Below are 19760 nucleotides of genomic sequence, written 5' to 3'. Positions count from 1 at the left end.
TTAGTGACATTCGGGTAAGGGGTGAGAAAGAAGAGGAAGTGGGAGAATACAAGGTCTACCTGTCAGGAGTCAAAGCAGGAATAGCACAATGGGGTGTAGGGCTTTACATCAGGAAAGAAATGGAACCCAGCGTAGTTGCAATAAGGTATGTAAACGAACGACTGATGTGGATAGATTTGACAGTGTTTAGCAAGAAAATTAGGATTGTGTCAGTATATTCGCACTGTGAATGTACAGATCAAGATAAGATGGATAGTTTTTATGAGGCACTCAGTGATTTAGTTGTTAGAGTAAAGGACAAGGACAGTGTTCTCCTCATGGGTGATTTTAATGCCAAGATTGGAAACCGAACAGAAGGCTATGAAAAGGTTATGGGTAAATTTGGAGAGGATATGGAGGCCAACAGGAACGGGAAACAACTCTTGGATTTCTGTGTGCCAGTATGGGCTTAGTAATAACAAACTCCATTTTTAAACATAAGAACATTCACCGGTATACTTGGGAAGGCAGGGGAACCAGATCTGTCATTGACTATATAATAACAAATCAGGAATTCAGGAAGGCTGTGAGGGACACACGTGTATTCAGGGGATTCTTTCATGACACCGATCATTATTTAATCTGCAGTGAAATTGGGATTGTGAGGCCGAAAGTGCAGGAGGTCAGGTCCATATGTAGGAAGATAAGAGTGGAGAAACTTCAGGATAAGGAAATCAGGCACAAGTACATAACAATGATCTCAGAAAGGTACCACTTAGGTGAATGTAGTCAATTACAGTCATTGGAAAAGGAATGGACAAGGACAATATAAAAAACGCCAAGAAAATAAAAAAAATTGTTGTATTAACTTAAGTATGTTGTTAAATTAACTTAATTATGTCATGTATTGGAAAATTTGACTCGTTCCACATCATTACGAAATATCGCAATCATGATCCATGGAACTAGTATTAATCTAATCTAATCTAATCTACACAGTATTAGAAGTGGCTAAAGAATGTCTTGGAACAGTAGTGTGTAAAGGTAGGATGAAGCAAACAGCTTGGTGGAATGACACAGTCAAGGCAGCCTGTAAAAGGAAAAAGAAGGTGTATCAAAAATGGCTACATAATAGAACTCAGGTAGACAGAGATAGGTTTGTTGAAGAAAGAAACAAAGCCAAACAGATAATTGCAGCATCCAAGAAGAAATCTTGGGAAGACTTTGGAAACAGGTTGGAGACTTTGGGTCAAGCTGCTGGAAAACCATTCTGGAGTGTAATTAGCAGTCTTCGAAAGGGAGGTAAGAAGGAAATGACAAGTATTTTGGACAGGTCAGGAAAACTGCTGGTGAATCCTGTGGATTCTTTGGCCGGATGGAGGGAATATTTTGAAGAGTTGCTCAATGTAGGTGAAAATACGATCAGTAATGTTTCAGATTTCGAGGTACAATGGGGTAGGAATGATGATGGAAATAGGATCAAATTTGAGGAAGTGGAGAAAATGGTCAATAGATTGCAGTGCAATAAAGCAGCTGGGGTGGATGAAATTAAGTCGGAACTCATCAAATACAGTGGAATGTCAGGTCTTAAATGGCTACACAGGATAACTGAAATGGCCTGGGAGTCGGGACAGGTTCCATCAGACTGGACAAAAGCAGTAATCACACCAATCGTTAAATATGGAAGCAGGAAAGATTGTAACAACTACAGAGGTATCTCTTTAATCAGCGTTGTGGGTAAAATCTTCTCAGGTATGCGAGTATTAGTTGAGGACCAATTCGATGAAAATCAGTGTGGGTTTAGGCCTCTTAGAGGTTGTCAGGACCAGATCGTTAGCTTACGGCAAATAATGGAGAAGTGTTATGAGTGGAACAGGGAATTGTATCTATGCCTTATAGATCTAGAAAAGGCATATGACCGGGTTCCTAGGAGGAGGTTATTGTCTGTTCTACGAGATTATGGAATAGGAGGCAAACTTTTGCAAGCAATTAAAGGTCTTTACATGGGTAGTCAGGCAGGAGTTGGAGTTGACGGTAAATTGAGTTCATGGTTCAGAGTAGTTTCAGGGGTAAGACAAGGCTGCAACCTGTCTCCACTGTTGCTCATATTATTTATGGATCATATGTTGAAAACAATAGACTGGCTGGGTGAGATTAAGATATGTGAACACAAAATAAGCAGTCTCACATATGCCGATGACTTAGTTGTGATGGCAGATTCGATTGAAAGTTTGCAAAGTAATATTTCAGAGCTAGATCAGAAATGTAAGGACTATGATATGAAGATTAGCACCTCCAAAACGAAAGTAATGTCAGTGGGAAAGAGATTTAAAAGGATTGAGTGCCAAATAGGAGGAACAAAGTTAGAACAGGTGGATGGTTTCAAGTACGTACTTAGGATGCATATTCTCACAGGGTGGCAACATAGTGAAAGAACTGGAAGCGAGGTGTAGCAAAGCTAATGCAGTGAGCGCTCAGCTACGGGCTACTCTCTTCTGCAAGAAGGAAGTCAGTACCGAGACTAAGTTATCTGTGCACCGTTCAATCTTTCGAACAACTTTGTTGTATGGGAGCGAAAGCTGTGTGGATTCAGGTTACCTTATCAACAAGGTTGAGGTTACGGATATGAAAGTAGCTAGGATTATTGCAGGTACTAGTAGATGGGAACAATGGCAGGAGGGTGTCCACAATGAGGAAATCAAAGAAAAACTGGGAATGAACTCTATAGATGTAGCAGTCAAGGCGAACAGGTTTAGATGGTGGGGTCATGTTACACGCATGGGAGAAGCAAGGTTACCCAAGAGACTCATGGGTTCAGCAGTAGAGGGTAGGAGGAGTCTGGGTAGACAATGGAGAAGGTACCTGGATTCGGTTAAGAATGATTTTGAAGTTACAGGCTTAACATCAGAAGAGGCACCAATGTTAGCACTGAATAGGGGATAATGGAGGAATTTTATAAGGTGGACTATGCTCCAGACTGAACGCTGAAATGCATAATCAGTCTTAAATGATGATGATGATGATGATGATGATGATGCTCTGTTAGCTCAAATCTTACCGTGAACATTTGCAGGTTTCAGAGCTCATAGCACTCGCGTGTAGCAAAGTATAGGTTGTGTTGGTCCGTTAAGGTTACTCATACTTAATTTCTTCAACAGGAATGTCAATCACTCTCTTGCCTGATTAGGCTGGCGACCGTTTTCTTTATTCTTTAAACACTGTAGATAGGAAAAATATTGTTTGTTACTGTTCGAATATTTACGTAATTCTGACTTTTATTTCCGATAAGGCACTTCCGTTAGGTATAACGCGGTCAATATAACGAGATTCCTCTCAGAGGGTAACACTGCTCTGTTACGTTATGCCATAAATGCTTTAACAAGACAGTTTTATTTCACAACCTGCCTCCAACTTTAGGGTTATGGTATAGCAGTAGCAGACGGTAGTGTTATAGAGCGACTATAAATGACTACGTCGCCCACATTGTTGTAGGCATAGTGGAACTTCAAATCCCCGGGAACGTGGTACAATAACAGAGACAGGACAGCCGCAACGGGTAAATAGGCGAAAAGTAACCCTGTTGAATTCATACAGATGCACTCAGCACAGAAAGCGGTGGCCGGCTTGGAATCCTCCATAAGTGGTAGCTATGGTATCAACTTTCGATACCACACTTGTTTGGGGTTGCAGATATCGACCGCAGTCCGTAATAGATATCTCTGGACCTGCGAGTGGCGACCAGCGCCGCTCCGCGGCTTGTGAGAAGGGTCTAGAGAGCTCTCGTCCGCTCTTGCTCGGGACGAGAACTAGGAATGTAGCATAGCCGTCAGCTGATAGGAAGCAACCTCTAACACGGCGCGTAGTCAAATATGGCATAAGTAATGTCGCTGTAGATATCTGTTAGTAATTCTATATATGCAGCATATGAAGAAGCCTGTAACGCAAGTTAACTACAATACATATTATTTTCTACCAACGAGTGCTAATTATTTCAGTCGTTGCAGATACAGACTATGCAGCCAGCTCCTTACCAACTTCCCTCCCAAACATGTAATATATGTTTCCATTTACCATTGGCCTCCTGTCATCATAGCAACTGACGACGAGACTCATAACAGTATCTGATAATATGGTATGTATAAATATAACACAGGAAAGTAAGAAGCGCCGGAAAACCACGTAAAGACAAAATGAAGAACGGGAAGTGGCATTGACTCTTACACTACTTTCTATTGAGGGCACGATAATTAAACACTGGCCTGTAATCTTTATCTGAACCCTTTGCCACCAAACTGAATGGGGAGGCACAGGGAGAAGTAGATGGCAGATATTAACAGAATTTTCCGTCGGTTCTTGGTAGAACAACATTATAATAAATGAAAAGCACCAGTTTGCTTTTGTTCTACAATATTACTTTTATTGCTAACCGGTTTTCGGCTTACAAGGCCATCTTCAGACATTTACTGAGTATTATCAGCAAAGAAGTTAAATGTTAGCAGATAACATTGGAAGAGAAGTAACACATCTAGACTGAAGTAGAAACATACAGTAAGTAACATCTTTGCAATGAAATAGTAAAAACTGAACATTACATAAATAACAATGGAGTTGACAGGAAAACCTTTAGCACAAAATTGGAATAGTATGCCGACATAACAGTTTCTATTAATAAACAAAACTAATAAAATAAGTTAAAATTAATGCTAGACAAGGCTGCATCAAGAGATGTGAAACATGGAGAGTGATACACAACCAATTAAAAAAGAAGAGACAGTTGCCAATGTAAATACAGAACACATAAGGAACTTAAGCAATATCAATAAGATAAACAGAAATTAATAAATGCAGGAAAATGGAGGTGTTTGAGGGAACCTACAGTTTGAGGGTGTGATGGTACTGCATTTTAACATTAACATTATAATAAAAGCAGTGGCTGTGTACCAGTTTTCATTAAATAAATGGGCAAAGTAAAATATGAACAGTATTTGATGAGACAACTACAAGGGTAGTTAAATACGGACTGTAATACAAGTACAAGTTAAAAGGAAACCCTTAACTATTGAAACTACAGCCTATGTGGAACACAAAGACAACTGCAACAAATAAAACAACTTAATGAATACAGGAAAATGAGAATATGTAGGAAGAGGGAGTGTGGGAAGTAATGAACAACAAAGGTGATTATATGAAGTTTAGGAGAGGGGAAGTGTGGAGCTGTGTCTGGTCATTTAGGATGAGATCTGGACTGTGAGCAAGATGTTTGTTAATTTCCATGGCTTCCAGCAGGTTGAGTTTATGGCCTTTATTTGCTAAGTGCAGTACATGGGACACTGGCTGGTAGTTGTGACCCTCACTCAGTACATGCTCAGCAAATGCAGAGTCTGAATTCTGCAACCTCCAGCTGCGTTCATGTTCAGCCAGCCTAGTTGATATGTCTCTGCCTGACTGACCAATGTAAAATTTGTCACAATCAGAAGAGGTGATTTTGTATACCCCACTGTTGGCTAATAACTGGATCTTGTCTTTGCTATTAAAAACACTCTGGGCTGTCGTGTTCCTGACATAGTAGGAAACCCTATACTTGCAGGATTTCAGTGCTTTGGCTACAATCTGTGATACCTGACCTAGGCAGATAGGCGTCCTGCCGAAGCATAAGATTTTCCTCCTTGCTAAGGACCGCCATCGTGGGTGGAGATAAGCGGTAACGCGCCTGTCGTACCAAAACGCAATCAGTAGCCGGATCTCTTACTGAGTCAAATTAGTAGCACCGAATCTATCAGATAACACATCAACAAACTCATCCGAAACGATTAACAATTCCCGCCCTTCATTGACAGCCAGATGGCCAACGTCAAATAGGGAATCCTGAAGCTGAACAGAATTAACGCTACCGGCAAAACGGTGCAAACACAGTGCTATTCCCTGTAAGGGAGGATTTTTAAAATAAAAATATAGCAACCGAAATCGAGCACATAGACAGTCCGTCGTATGAAATCACACCCAAGAATCAGAGTAAAAGACGAGTGTGTTGCGAGAAATACGGTCACCAGCCCCGAAAATCAACAAATAGTTAATTTTTCCTTTACTTGCACAAACAGAGGTCACTCTTGCGTATTAGTGGTACGACATAGCTGAGAAGGAGAGTGTGGTGTCACCGCTAGACACCACACTTGCTAGGTGGTAGCTTAAATCGGCCGCGGTCCATTAGTACATGTCGGACCCGCGTGTCGCCACTGTCAGGATCGCAGACCGAGCGCCACCACAAGGCAGGTCTCGAGAGACGTACTAGCACTCGCCCCAGTTGTACGACGACATTGCTAGCGACTACACTGATCGAAGCCTTTCTCTCATTTGCCGAGAGACAGTTAGAATAGCCTTCAGCTAAGTCCATGGCTACGACCTAGCAAGGCGCCATAAGTAACTTCATGTATCTACTGAGTCTCACTTGTATCATCAAGAATGCTGTATACCAAAGGACGATATAAAAGTTAAGTGTTCTAGTAGCTACGTTCTTTTCTTTATCACATTCATTACGAATCTTGTTCCAGACTTAACGCCAGACGGCGTGAGTTGACGCTTGCCCTTTCGGCTACTTCACTGTGGACTGGCTGCCTCATCAGTCCACAACAGAGAGCGCAGGAGAGGAAATTTACAAATGTTCCTGAACTCTAAATACCACCTGCAATCAAGAAGAGAAACGGCGCTACCGATATCCAACAATGCACAAAGAGGTTCTTAATTCAGACTAACACAAACAAAGGGGAAGGATGGATCCTTAGTAGCAACGACACGAGCACAGTAGGTTGTATCTCTTCCATGACGTCTCCCTCCCCCCTCCACCGCTTTTTCTGATGCCGTCCGCCACCCGGTCGGTGAGGGAGCTTAACGGGACGTTCCCGGGCCAAATGATCGTTGGATCTGCATACAAACCAACGCCTCTGCGACCGCTCGCCAGATAATGACGGACGAGACTCAGGAAGAGAGGGAAGACTCGAAACTCACTCACCATTATCCGGACCACACTGTTCATCAGCGAACCTTAAGGCTTCAAACGAACCAACTAACAGAATTCAGAAAAGGTGGTAGGTCTACTGGCAAAAATTACGCGTATCCCAACTTCGGCTCTCATCCCTTCTAAGATGGTGGAAACGATCTCCCGTTCCGCAACCGTCATCTGTAGGGCGAGAACTGCGATGCGAACACGCTCTATACAGGCAAGTAAAACCTCATTCGGTGCCTGATCGCGCCAATAATTTGTCCGTTATAATTTGTGGTGTCACCGCCAGACACCACACTTGCTGGGTGGTAGCCTTTAAATCGGCCGCGGTCCGTTAGTATATGTCGGGCCCGCGTGTCGCCACTATCAGTGATTGCAGACCGAGCGCCGCCACACGGCAGATCTAGTCTAGAGAGACTCCCTAGCACTCGCCCCAGTTGTACATCCGACTTGGCTAGCGATGGTTCACTGACTACAGACGCTCTCATTTGCCGAGACGACAGTTTAGCATAGCCTTCAGCTACGTCATTTGCTACGACCTAGCAAGGCGCCATATTCAGTTACATTGATATTGTGAATCATGTACCTTCAAGAGCGACGTTCATCATTAATGGATTAAAGTTAAGTATCAAACTAATTACGTCCGCTTTCTGAATACTGAATCCTTGTCTTGTTCCAGACCTCACGTCAGTATAGTTCTTCCCTCCTCACGCCAGCTTGCGTGAGCTAAGACGCGTGCATTTCGGCCTACTCTCGTAACACGGTGTTGGCTCTTCAGCCAACACAATTCATTTAGGGCTCTCGGTGACAATTTCTCCCGGAGAATAGGTTGCCTCAAATCAGTTGAACTACCTCAATTCTGAAGAGCCTCCATCAAAATATCACCTAAGGAGCCAACGACTAGCGGGTACTACAAACCAACCCATAATTCGTAATGTACGTAGATGTTCGCATGCTCGCACCAAAACCAAACCAAGTTCTCCACCATGACGACTCAAATCCGGAACAGTTACAATGCAATGTATTAGGCACAATATACAAAATAAATAGCAGAAGTAATATCAGAAAACTGAGTACACCTTGATGTAAAACACCTTGTTATTCGTTAATCCCTTTTTTCTCCCAAACTAGTTTCGGCGACAAATACCAGCATCATCAGTGCGTCATTTTAATCTTATTTATTGTATGTTACAGCATGTTTTAAGCAATTACTGTCGCTGTCTGCGACATATTTTCTGTGCGCTTTTTTTTGTGTTGCTGCAAGTACCTTAGCAGAGCACGACCACGCTCTGCTACCACAGAAATGTCAGTGGACGGCCCAGGATACGGAAGCAACTAAACTGGCATGGCTAAGATGCAGGCCATTTATCACAATTTGTTACTTCAGTAAAGGCCAACATTCTTTTATTGTATAGATACGAGGAAGAATAGTAAAATCTAAATGAATCAGGCAGTTACTGCAAAATGTCTTCAGTTGAACCGTTTGATGATTAATTATTTAGTTTAAATGAATAAGATGTTCCAATTTAGGTAGGACTGACAAGCAAGTAGTAAAATTAAATGTAAATCAAACTCGCGCTTAGCGGTGGGCAAACAATGACAGCAGTGATGCTAGCGACTATAATTACAACATTTGGATGGCCAAAGGGGGGTGTTCGGCATTAATCAACATAACTTACAAGAAGTGTTGTTGTTGTTGCTGTGGTCTTCAGTCCTGGGACTGGTTTCATGCAGCTCTCCATGCTACTCTATCCTGTGCAAGCTTGTTCATCTCCCAGTACCTACTGCAACCTACATCCTTTTGAATCTGCTTGGTGTATTCATCTCTTGGTCTCCCTCTGCGATTTTTACACTCCACGCTGCCCTCCAATACTAAATTGGTGATCACTTGATGCCTCAGAACATGTCCTACCAACCGATCCCTTCTTCAAGTCAAGTTGTGCCACAAACTTCTCTTCTCCCCAATCCTATTCAACACCTCCTCATTAGTTATGTGATCTACCCATCTAATCTTCAGCATTCTTCTGTAGCACCACATTTCGGATGCTTCTATTCTCTTCTTGTCTAAACTATTTATCATCCATGTTTCACTACCATACATGGCTACACTCCAATGCAAATACTTTCAAAAACAACTTCCTGGCACTTACATCTATACTCGATGTTAACAAATTTCTCTTCTTCAGAAGCACTTTCCTTCCCATTGCCAGTCTACATTTTATATCCTCTCTACTTCGACCATCATCAGTTATTTTGCTCCCCAAATAGCAAAATTCCTTTACTACTTTAAGTGTCTCATTTGCTAGTCTAATACCCTCAGCATCACCAGACTTAATTCGTCTACATTCCATTATCCTCGTTTTGCTTTTGTTGTTGTTCATCTTATATCGTCCTTTCAAGACACTATCCATTCCGTTCAACTGCTCTTCCAAGTCCTTTGCTGTCTCTGACAGAGTTACAATGTCATCGACGAACCTCAAAGGTTGTATTTCTTCTCCATAGATTTTAATACCTACTCCGAATTTTTCTTTTGTTTCCTTTACTGCTTGCTCAATATACAGATAGAATAACATTGGGGCGAGACTACAACTCTGTGTTACTCCCTTCCCAACCACTGCTTCCCTTTCACGTCCCTCGACTCTTATTACTGCCATCTGGTTTCTGTACAAATTGTAAAAAGCCTTTCGCTCCCTGTATTTTACCCCTGCCACCTTTAGAATTTGAAAGAGAGTATTCCAGTCAACATTGTCAAAAGCTTTCCCTAAGTCTACAAATGCTAGAAACGTAGGTTCGCCTTTTCTTAATCTTGCTTCTAAGATAAGTCGTAGGGTCAGTATTCCCTCAGGTGCTCCAATATTTCTACGGAATCCAAACTGATCTTCCCCTAGGTTGGCTTCTACTAGTTTTCCATTCGCCTGTAAAGAATTCGCGTTAGTATTTTGCAGGCGTGACTTATTAAACTGATAGTTCGGTAATTTTCACATCTGTCAACACCTGCTTTCTTTGGGATTGGAATTATTACATTCTTTTTGAAGTCTGAGGGTATTTCGCCTGTCTCATACATCTTGCTCACCAGATGGTAGAGTTTTGTCAGGACTGGCTCTCCCAAGGCCGTCAGTAGTTCTATGGAATCTTGTCTACTCCCGGGAAGTGTAGTAGCAAGAAATTACACAAGTCTCTTGTCAACACAAATATGTCCCTTAGGCATAATCAAGATACTGATGTGGAAAAAAAAATTAACAAATTGATCAATTCACCGATATCGAAAAGATTAATTAAAACGAAACTTGAAAAAAGGAAAAATTGGTAGGGGTAGGTACGGCAGGTCATGTTTGAGTAGGACGGTTGAGAATAACTAGCACTTGTGCCTAAATTAATACCCAATTGCTACGAGATAGAAGCTCAAGATACAAGGGATGCCAGGAGGCAGCAAACTTTCAGAGGCAGGTAACAGGTAACATTTCAGGACAGCGCCTCCAAACGCTACGAACAGCTCGAAAGCCGAGAACAAACAAGAAAAGATATAATTCATGCATAATAATTATAAAAAACATGAAAATACTCATACCAAGACAAGAAACTCGATGTGAGGGTGGCTTCAAGCGTCAACCAGACCTAGCGCATTACAACAAGAATTTTACAATAGGAATTACTAGAAGAATTAATCGGTTAATGTCATAATAACAATTTAATGTAATAAGCAGGAAATTACAGATTATTAAACCACATTAATTTAAGTGGCTTAAAAGGTAACAGACAAATCTTGAGGGTTATGACTGACACAACTACAATAGTAATTACATTTAAAACAATAAATATTAATTTCCTTGAAAGGGAAAAATATCACCAGAGCTATGAAGCGTAATTACTCAAATGAACCTAGATTCACTGGGCCTGCCCGCATCTCGTGGTCGTGCGGTAGCGTTCTCGCTTCCCACGCCCGGGTTCCCGGGTTCGATTCCCGGCGGGGTCAGGGATTTTCTCTGCCTCGTGATGGCTGGGTGTTGTGTGCTGTCCTTAGGTTAGTTAGGTTTCAGTAGTTCTAAGTTCTAGGGGACTTATGACCACAGCAGTTGAGTCCCATAGTGCTCAGAGCCATTTTTTTTCACTGGGCCTCTACAGTTTGCTTACCACGGCCATAGGCAGTTTTATAGTCCCTACGTAGGTCAAGAAAGCAACAACATGCAATACAAATAAGACCCACCTTGACCTCAGTCTTCACTAATACACGTGTTGGCCTAGAACGTAGTCTATGATGATGAGGTCCCACACTCCGAGGAGAGTAGGGGACGATGCGGGAGACCCATACCGCTGTAGAACATATGACACAATTAATTTAAGGTCAGAATGATAAGCTAAGCTGACACTGAACAAGTTACAATCAAAGGAAATTTTAAAACACAAATATGGCAATCAGATAATTTCAGACAGAGGCACCACAAGGTAAATTCGGTACTTGAGTCAGAGTGCTGGAAAACCACAGGCTATCCAGAGTACCAGGAGCAACTTCAATACATCATCAACTATGCCCCCTAAATCCAGGGTAAACTGTCAGTGTCTGTACAGCCGACCAGCACATCTCTACTAACCAAGGGTCGCTTAGGCAGTCGTGATCCGTGAACATTTCACTATACTTCAAATGTGCCTCTTGTCTTTCTCTTCCTGACTAGACCGATTGCCTGCCCATGTGGTCAACCACCACTCCAAGGACCTACAACCAGGCCGGCCGCGGTGGCCGTGCGGTTCTAGGCGCTGCAGTCCGAAACCGCAGGACTGCTACGGTAGCAGGTTCGAATCCTGCCTCGGTCATGGATGTGTATGATGTCCTTAGGTTAGTTAGGTCTAAGTAGTTCTAACAAGGGAACCTGCCCATCGCACCCCCCTCAGATTTAGATATAAGTTGGCACAGTGGATAGGCCTTGAAAAATTGAACACAGATCAACCGAGAAAACGGGAAGAAGTTGTGTGGAACTATGAAAAAAATAAGCAAAATATACGAACTGAGTAGTCCATGGACAAGATAGGCAACATTAAGGATAGTCCGAGCATAGGAGCGCCGTGGTCCCGTGGTTAGCGTGAGCAGCTGCGAAACGAGAGGTCCTCGGATCGAGTCTTCCCTCGAGTGAAAAGTTTATTTCTTTATTTTCGCGAAGCTATGATCTGTCCGTTCGTTCATTGACATCTCTGTTCACTGTAATAAGTTTAGTGCCTGTGGTTTGCGACCGCACCGCAAAACCGTGCGATTAGTAGACGAAAGGACGCGTCTCTCCAATGGGAACCGAAAACATTTGATCGCCAGGTCATAGCTTAACCGATTCCTCCACAGGAAAACACGTCTGATATATTCTATACGACAATGGTGACGGCATGTGCGTCACGTGACAGGAATATGTTGTCGACCCACCTAACTTGTACACTTGGCGAATGGGTAAAAAGATTCATCTACCTTGCCCGATTTAGGTTTTCTTGTGGATGTGATAATCACTCCCAAAAAAGTGATGAAAACATAAGAGTTTGTCACATAAACTGCAACAAATGAATGCAACAGTTTCACAGTCGCGCAGTTTTCCCTGTGCTCTGTCAAAACATATGTTTTAAACGTTTTCAAATTTTTCCATGTGTAGACCGTCAAATCCTGCATATGTCCAAGCATATATGAACATGTCCTGGAATTTTGGAGAGCGTAGTTGTTTATGTGTGAGTGCCTGAACTTTGATAATTGTCTGAAAATAAAAAATTAAACTTCTCACTCGAGGGTAGACTTGAACCAAGGACCTCTCGTTCCGCAGCTGCTCACGCTAACCACCGGACCACGGCGCTCCTGAGCTCACAGTTTCTTTGATGTGAACTATCTTGCACATGGACTACTCAGTTTGTATATATTGCTTATTTTTTTCATAGTTCCACACAATTTCTTCCTGTTTTCTCGTTTGATTTGTGTTCAGTTTTTCAAGGCCTATCCACTGTGCCAACTTACAACTAAATCTGAGTGGGGTGCGATGGGGAGGTTCCCTTGTAAGTTCTAGGGGACTGATGACCTAAGATATTGAGTCCCATAGTGCTCAGAGCCATTTGAACCTACAACCAGAGACGTAACTAACAGGCGGCCGAAGCTCCACCCAGCGACCAGTACGCAAAGATGTAAAATGTATAACGTACGACACGGCTCAGTGTATAACTCTCATCTCCCAACCGTTTCTCTTCTTCCATGATGCGTCTCTGTCAGGATGGATATGTGTCTACTGCGGCTCCTCGGATTTGCCGCCATTTCATGAGTTTCATGGGTGGATCACGCAGAAAATTTGCTTCACACTGAGAGGGAAAGACTTCTACATTCCACTAGTCGACGGACAGGTGCTCCTGTACGGAGATTTGTTTAGTAACGATGGGTCCTCCCCGTGGGAATCAATCAAGCTGTGTTCATAAAGAGGACGTAACATGAAGGCCGCGACAGAGGTTGCAGAAGTAGTTTGGGAAGCTGAGGCAACAGGAGAGGTATGCAATAGAGCCAGGGGATTCCTCAAACAGATACCTGAATAGGTTGTGGCGACGGAGCTTCCACAGTGACGGGAGAATTACCCGGTGCTTTTTCAGTAACCACCTGATCTGGTGCAGAAACATCACAAACTCAGACCGGAGAAGAGGGTCATTCAACGAAGGGCTGTCCAACGGGCGAGGAAATGAGAAAGGCTCCTGCGTTCCGATACTCTTGTTTTGAGTAAATGGACATCGTTGCAGTGACGGCGTTAATGTCGCTACGCCTGTGCAGCGAGGAAAAATTACAAGCGTTATCCTTCGAAGATCCACTTTGAACCTCGATTACGGAAGTTGGTTTTTGGCGGAGCTCCACTAAAGTCAATTTTTTACGCTGTTCGTTAGGGGTTTTAATACCATCGCATGATGCAGACGGTTTGTTCGGAGGTTGGCGGTCTGATTACAAATAAAGCATGTCCCTCCCTAGGTGGTATAAGTATTACGAACCCGACAACAAAACACCTGCAAGCGAGAAGGGATATTTTTTTAATCACCAATTTTCCACTTTATACTTGTAAGCGGTGCTCAGCAGACCAGCGTTCTCTTCGAATATGTCGTAGATCCCCATAAGGGAGCAGAATGGACCTCGCCAAAACTGACATCCACCTCGGGCGGAAGACAAAAACCCTAAATCTGAATAGACTCCACTTAAAACTTCGGGGTTGATGGGCCGTGGTCGATGCATAAAACACTCCCGTTTCGTCTCAGACTGCGGGAGTCGGAACGTCAGGGGATAGTTTTGTATATCGGCCATGACCTATTAACCAGAAAATTTTAAGTGAAGACAATACCGGCAGTGAAAGCAAACACTGTATGATCATTTGTAGAGACTACTTCTGCATTCGCCAAAAGAACAGTGGAAGCATCACGATGGGTGATGTACTCGAACGTAATAGCATCTTGTCAACCTGAAGTTGGTCTAGAAAGTTAAAAATACACATTTGCCAATCAAAGTACGCAATATTCCCCCGATCTGTAGTAACCTTAATCTTGTCCACCAAACAGTCATGCATCTCTAAAGATCCGGGCTGCACACGCTGCGTGGGTTTATCGAAACTGGAGGTGACAGTATCTATACATGGAAGAGACTTGGGAAACATCTTCACCATTATGACACAAGATAACGCTGTGTCAAGAAGGACTGCATAATGATGAGACTCTAGACGAGAAACACCAATGCGGCACGTACAAGAGCTAACGTAACACTGAACAGGAAACAAGGAAGACACGAGGCGCTACGATAGGACGCGGAACAGGCACAGCCTACTACCATGACGGGCGAAGTGGAAATGAACACTGGAGCACGGAATATTTTGATACAGTCCGCGAAATGCGTTATTAACAGAATTATTAGTAAAGAACGAATAAACTAAAACACTGTGCATGAAGCGGCAGTTTTTCACGCTTCTCAGTATCAGACGTCATGTCTCCTGTACTACGAGTATGTGCGGTATAATAATATAGTTTTGTTGGTATATTCTAGGGCTTATGTGGATACAGTCTGCGAAATGTGTTGCGAATAGAGTTAATAACAAAGAAGTACCAAATGTAAACGTCACATATAATGCGTCAGTTTTTCATGGACTACGGTGTTGACGACATCCTGAACTACGAGTCTTACAACGGTGTAATTTTGCACTAAAATGCAGTGATGTGTGTGAATGCTATATGCAAAACATGTCACGCATACAGTTAGTGGCAAAGAAGTAATAAATTAAAACGTTGCCACAGTTTTACTGCTTTATCAGCGGAAATGTACTAAGCTATCAACTTTTTTTTCCATTCTAAATTTTTTACGGGTTATCAGAAAATGGACCGTAAACGATTCAGATTATGTGTTAAGGGTGTTCCAAGACAGTATGTGTCCTCATTGGCGAATACTGGGGAACGAAGTATGAGTACTGGCGCGCCGTGGGCTGCACTGCTTTCTTGCCCCCACCCCAACCAGTTTCATAGGCAGCTGGTTCTTACACTCACAGAGATCTTTTGCGGGCACTAATTGATACGTGAACCAAGTTTGGTTGAAATTGATCCAGTGATTTAGATGGAAGTGTTGCACATACGTGCAAACGTACGTACATACATGTTTACATACATGCATACATTCATTCTTATAATATGTATGCATTTCTACAGCATCTATCTTCAGGTACTCATACTGATGTTCCTGTATCTCTCACAGTGTTGCAGACTTAATCAATGAAACTTGTCATATACAGAGCTGAACCAAACTTTAACAACATGTAAAATAGCCATCGTATGGTATTTAGGACGTAGAGTGTCATTACCGGCATTTTGGTTTGACAACCTGTTTGAGCAGTAAAATTAACAGGCAACCAACCGCAGATTAAATCATTACCGAGATGTGTCTGAGAATAATGTGTGAAGTCTCGAAATCCAAAGTGCAATAATACTTGTAACATCATGACTGCCGCCTGAGACCAATTTATATATTTTTATTACTGTATGTGGCTTTGTCCCAAAAATCCACTACGATGATCAATGAACGAAGAAACTTTTTTCCCTCATCATGAGAATTATAATACATGGCGTAAAGTTTAATCTGATGTCACAAAACTATATTTTCTACATGAATGGCAGAAGAAGCTTGTGGTGAATTTCAATTTATACATGAGATTACAAACTTTTTAGTTTCAAAAGACACTCTCATTTTACATGCGTAGGTATACATTCTTGCCGTTCTTTTTACTGTAATCTTGGAATCCAATTGTTTACTTTCATTTCACAACTGCAGAATTAGTTGTCCACTGGACAAAAGTAAAGATGATAGTTAGGCTTGTTCTACACTCCTGGAAATGGAAAAAAGAACACATTGACACCGGTGTGTCAGACCCACCATACTTGCTCCGGACACTGCGAGAGGGCTGTACAAGCAATGATCACACGCACGGCACAGCGGACACACCAGGAACCGCGGTGTTGGCCGTCGAATGGCGCTAGCTGCGCAGCATTTGTGCACCGCCGCCGTCAGTGTCAGCCAGTTTGCCGTGGCATACGGAGCTCCATCGCAGTCTTTAACACTGGTAGCATGCCGCGACAGCGTGGACGTGAACCGTATGTGCAGTTGACGGACTTTGAGCGAGGGCGTATAGTGGGCATGCGGGAGGCCGGGTGGACGTACCGCCGAATTGCTCAACACGTGGGGCGTGAGGTCTCCACAGTACATCGATGTTGTGGCCAGTGGTCGGCGGAAGGTGCACGTGCCCGTCGACCTGGGACCGGATCGCAGCGACGCACGGATGCACGCCAAGACCGTAGGATCCTACGCAGTGCCGTAGGGGACCGCACCGCCACTTCCCAGCAAATTAGGGACACTGTTGTTCCTGGGGTATCGGCGAGGACCATTCGCAACCATCTCCATGAAGCTGCGCTACGGTCCCGCAGACCGTTAGGCCGTCTTCCGCTCACGCCCCAACATCGTGCAGCCCACCTCCAGTGGTGTCGCGACAGGCGTGAATGGAGGTACGAATGGAGACGTGTCGTCTTCAGCGATGAGAGTCGCTTCTGCCTTGGTGCCAATGATGGTCGTATGCGTGTTTGGCGCCGTGCAGGTGAGCGCCACAATCACGACTGCATACGACCGAGGCACACAGGGCCAACACCCAGCATCATGGTGTGGGCAGCGATCTCCTACACTGGCCGTACACCACTGGTGATCGTCGATGGGACGGTACATCCAAACCGTCATCGAACCCATCGTTCTACCATTCCTAGACCGGCAAGGGAACTTGCTGTTCCAACAGGACAATGCACGTCCGCATGTATCCCGTGCCACCCAACGTGCTCTAGAAGGTGTAAGTCAACTACCCTGGCCAGCAAGATCTCCGGATCTGTCCCCCATTAAGCATGTTTGGGACTGGATGAAGCGTCGTCTCACGCGGTCTGCACGTCCAGCACGAACGCTGGTCCAACTGAGGCGCCAGGTGGAAATGGCATGGCAAGCCGTTCCACAGGACTACATCCAGCATCTCTACGATCGTCTCCATGGGAGAATAGCAGCCTGCATTGCTGCGAAAGGTGGATATACACTGTACTAGTGCCGACATTGTGCATGCTCTGTTGCCTGTGTCTATGTGCCTGTGGTTCTGTCAGTGTGATCATGTGATGTCTCTGACCGCAGGAATGTGTCAATAAAGTTTCCCCTTCCTGGGACAATGAATTCACGGTGTTCTTATTTCAATTTCCTGGAGTGTATATTTTTATGAATAGTGAGGAATTATTTTATTCACCGCTATTGCTACGGAACTTTGTCTTATTCAAACATATGCGTGAAAGAAAATGAGTACGAAAGTAGATAAATAAATCGCATACCATGAGATCGAGCGAGTTAGGAAGTCAATGGGGCAATGCTAGTGGCTTCGAGCTGTAGCAGAGACTTGCGACGAAAAACATTCCGCGCAGTTGTAACTCAAACGGAAAATTCAAAATGGCTTAAAAGTTGCTGGGTTATCGCAGTCTCGAAGCGAGCTAGTTGAAGCAGGACGACTCCCATGGTTTTGATATGTACTGGCAACTTACAACTAGCGCAACGGTGTATTAAAATTTACAAGGCAGCAGTGTGGCCAGCGTAACGTAGCGAGATCTTCATTCTCCGAGTCCTTGAGTAGGTTCATATTCTACCCCTGCTTTTATTTCGCATTACGTCGGCCTCAGTTCACCGCTGGGCAATTAGAGGCGTCTTCTAAATGTTATGCTTTGTCGCTGCAACCACCTTCCTGTATCTTCATTTGTTGAGAAATTGCGGCACGTTTTTACCGTCAATATATTTTCTGAGAACGAAGTTTTTCGCGGCGGCACGTATGTATAAAACATTCTCGGTATTCTTGCCGCGTCAGTTCTAGATAAAATCTCGAACTTTCGACGATTACCTCCATCGTCATCGTCAGGAGCTGACTGTCTCCACTTTTTTTTTTCTTTATTGATTTTCAATTCCCCCCGAAGGGGGCGGGCTGGCAGCAGCTTACTACGCTGCTCTACAGCCTACAGACTTTTTTAAATAAAGGAAGAAGAAAGAAACAAGGTAAAACAGGCGATAAAATGGTGATTTAAAGTGTAAAATGGCGTAAAAATGCGGAAAGTTAAAACAGAAAGCAAAAGGGGTTGGCAATGTAGATAAAATACACAGGGATCAGACAAGTAACATAGTAGACACACAGTTAAAAAAAAACACGGCGGCAGTCTGGTTTCTGTTCGCAAGAGATAAAAGGCACACCCAGCGACAGCATGATGGCTGTTCGCAACAAGTCCCAAAAAACACAACACGGAACACTCACTGTAAAACACGCACTGTAGAACACTCACTGGAGAACACTGCACGAAAGTGGCAGCACAAAGATGACACACCCAAGCCAAAGGCAGATGGGGGGGGGGGGGACCTGCAGGAGGGGGAAAAACAAGGAGGGAGGAGAGGAAAAAAAACGAAAAGGGGGGGAACCAAGGAGGGAGAGGACTAATAAAGGGGGAGAAGGGCAGACGCGAGAGGGAATGAGAGGAGGACGTGGGGGAGAGAAGGGGGCAAAGAGAGGGGAGGTGGGGAAGAAAGAGGATGGAAGGGGGGAGAGGGAGCCCGGGAAAAGCACAGAGGAAAGGAGGGGGAGTGAGGATCAGAGTTGATAGGAGGGATAAATGGAGGGAGAGAGGGCATCATCTGGGAGGGGGAGTTGATGGAAGCCACCTTGGGAAAGGAGATGTAGGGTGTAGAGATGGAGGGTAGGGGGGACACAACGGTGAAGACATGGCAGGGGGTGGGGATCGGAGAGGAGTGGAGCAACCAGGGGGTGAGGGGGTTCAAGACGGCGGGAGGTGTACAGGATCCGGATATGTTCGAGGAATAGGAGCAGATGAGGGAAAGGAATGAGATCATAGAGGATCCGCATGGGGGACGGGAGGCGTATATGGAAGGCGAGGCAGAGTGCATGACGCTCAAGGATCTGGAGGGACTTATAGAATTTGGGGGGGGGGGCAGATATCCAGGTAGGACTGGCATAACAAAGGATGGGACGGATTAAGGATTTGTAGGTGTGGAGGATGGTAGAGGGGTGCAACCCCCAAGTCCGGCCGGAGAGGAGTTTGAGAAGTCGGAGGCGGTTGTGGGCTTTGGATTGGATGGAGCGGAGATGAGGGATCCAGGTGAGGTGACGGTCAATGGTGAGGCCAAGGTAGGTGAGGGTGGGGGTGAGGCGGACAGGACGGGCGCAGACGGTAAGGGAGGAATCCAGGAGCCGGAAGG

Source organism: Schistocerca nitens, chromosome 7 (genome assembly GCF_023898315.1).
Source record: "Schistocerca nitens isolate TAMUIC-IGC-003100 chromosome 7, iqSchNite1.1, whole genome shotgun sequence".
Classification (NCBI taxonomy): Eukaryota; Metazoa; Arthropoda; class Insecta; order Orthoptera; family Acrididae; genus Schistocerca; species Schistocerca nitens.
This window is presented reverse-complemented; position numbering follows the sequence as displayed.